This window comes from Schistocerca serialis, chromosome 7 (assembly GCF_023864345.2).
Source record: "Schistocerca serialis cubense isolate TAMUIC-IGC-003099 chromosome 7, iqSchSeri2.2, whole genome shotgun sequence".
Classification (NCBI taxonomy): domain Eukaryota; kingdom Metazoa; phylum Arthropoda; class Insecta; order Orthoptera; family Acrididae; genus Schistocerca; species Schistocerca serialis.
The window spans coordinates 369,399,828-369,402,637 of NC_064644.1; positions in this window are offsets into that span (position 1 = coordinate 369,399,828).

Genomic DNA, 2,810 nt, shown 5'->3' on the forward strand with positions numbered 1-2,810 from the left:
GAGCCTCATGTAGAGAAATGTTTGAAAAACTAAGCATATGAGCAACAACCTCACAATATACTCTCTGATGAGTTTGCTGTGAAAAATCAGGAACAATCTGAGAATAACTGTAGCGTAACACTAGAAGGAAATAGCCTCTCTCTTTCACGGAATAGGAGCACAATACAAAGTCTTAAAAATATTTAACCACTTCCCTTTACAGGTGCTGGCAGGTAAGGAAAACAATTTCAAAAATAAAATGAAATCATTTTGGCATCACAGCACTTTCTACACCACAGACAAACTCTTGGGCAGATAATATCTTCTTTTTTTTTTGTATTTTCCGTCGTTCCTGAGTTGCTTTTATGTTCTTGGAAATGTGGTTCGCCTAAAGCATTTAATTATATTAGACGAACCAAGTCTCCGAAAAGAAGATAATATCCGTATGCGGTTAAGATACCTTTATTATATTTTATTACAGACTGAAATTAAAGTAAAAATCCAATTACGGCGTGATCAAAACGTAAAACTCTGTAAACGTTGAGAATATATCTGTAATACCAAATCGTATTTATTGTACCATAACGAGTTATGACAGATATGACTCACGACTTATGCAAAACAAATTAACTAACTTCCGCATTGTATGTTAGGTGCCAGAACTATCCGCTAACAGTATTATTAAATAATTGCCTGACAAACCTGGCACTGCCTTCGTATTCGTTTTGCCAATTTTCTACTGTAAACGAAAACCAAAACGAGCTGTCTCTGCAGCTTAAAAGATGAAAAATTTCAGTTCGATGTATTCGTGAAAACACCTTTGAAATTATGAAAACGACGTACAAAGAAATGTGCATAATGTACAGTCGTGGACAAAACGAGCGAGACCCCTCGCCTTTTCGTTATGCTGATCAGCATAGCTTTAAAGTTTGCTACACAGCATAACAGGCAAGGCGACCAAGTGCTACCAACGTACTATGCACAGGTGTGAAATTGAAAAACCATCCCAAATTTGTCAGATTGTTTTCAATCATGTGTAAGACTATATTAATGCTGATTAGTGCGTTAACCACAACACCTAAATATAAGATATAAATGAAAGAAGAAACACTAATTAGTATGAACTGTACTAATAAAAGTAAATTTCAGCTTATCGAGATACCATAACTGTTTTAGTAAGGCAAAGTACCCCAGATCGTTACGAATTAGCAAAATATGCGCATTCGGCCGCGAAACCGTCTCTGTCAAGGTTCAGACCTGTCATACTGGATTACCGCTGCTGACCTACCATGGAAGTGTGCAAATTCAGTAATGCGTGAAGATTCATAACGGAAGTCAGTTAAAAATCATTCATCACCACACTTAAGTCAATTCAATTATTGACTGATGCGGAAAAAGTAGGCAGTAACAAGTATGAAATTCTACAACAGTTTCATATCGACACCCACAGGGCGCCGGTACAGAATAAAGGTAGCAATAAAACCTATTGGGGGCGAGAGAATTTCTTAAAATTCCTTTTCTGATAGTCTATCTGCCTCCATCGAGATTAGAACCGAAAACAAACCAGACCTCCCTTGCAGTAGCAACCACCTTTCACTATGCTAGCAGACAACCCAGGCAAACAGCTCTCTATTACTACCCCAGACATGAATAAGCCGCCAATTTCGCAATGAAAATATCAAAATGATCTGCAGTTTCTGTTGCATAGAGCTTTCTGGACTCAAAAACATGAATTGTCTACCTTTATGTCACCGCTTATGTGACAATCATTCGGGATGTTTATAGAAATAACGAAAAACTGTTATCAGCGAGTAAATTTAGTAGGATAATTCTGCACCATCCCAGGAAATAAACGCGACGTAGCTGCCAAACGTATTCTACAATGTTTCGAATTCTCCATTAGACGTGCCCCAGCCAGAAACCGTTCATTAACCGAAGTGTTCATTAAGGTAGCTAGCAGTGGGAATGCTCGCACATCTAAAAAGCGGTGGCATTAATAGTGGGATCTGAATTACCACGTGTACAGGCAAATGGATTTTATTTGCATTCCTGTAAACGTGATTTAGATCGAAAGCGTAGCTACGATTAATATACTGATGTGTCGACTGCAACTCGGACATTTCGAATAAAGAGTGGGGGAAATTCTTACGGGGCCCTCATCTTCAGTAACTGTGGTAGCTATTTCCGTTGTTAGGATTTCGTCACGTAAATCCGTAAAAATGGAACCGTATTAGTCTCACTTTCTTGACCGTCTATCTGTCTACCCAACCCTTAAATCTTTTTACCTCGGGTACGAGTGGACATAATAAGTGGAAATGTATCGCACTTCCTGAGGTATACGGTCCCTTGGTGGTGTAAAAAAGTGAGCTATGTCAACGAAATCTAAAGATACGGCCGTTTATGTAAAGAAAATTTATGCGAAAGGTCAAAAAATGGCTCTAAGAACTATGCCACCATACTGCTTACGTCATCAGTCCCCTAGACCTAGAACTACTTAAACCTACCTAACCTAACACACATCCATGCCCGGGGAAGGATTCGAACTGACGGCGCAAGGAGCCGCGCGGTCCGCGATATGACGACGTTGAGCGTCGGCTAACCCGCGCCGGCAAGCTGTTAATATCATGTGGTGTTACTAAAAAGTTATTCACTTCTGGTGAATGATTGTCTGCGCAGTTCATTTAAGATAGAATAACTAAAATATATTTGATGTTACGGAAGAGGAAGGACGCCTAATTCATTTCCCCTTGTCTTTATTCATGATGTTAGATTCGCAATCTGAGCATTCGTACTATCCATAACCACATTTTAGATCCAAGTCATAGTCACAG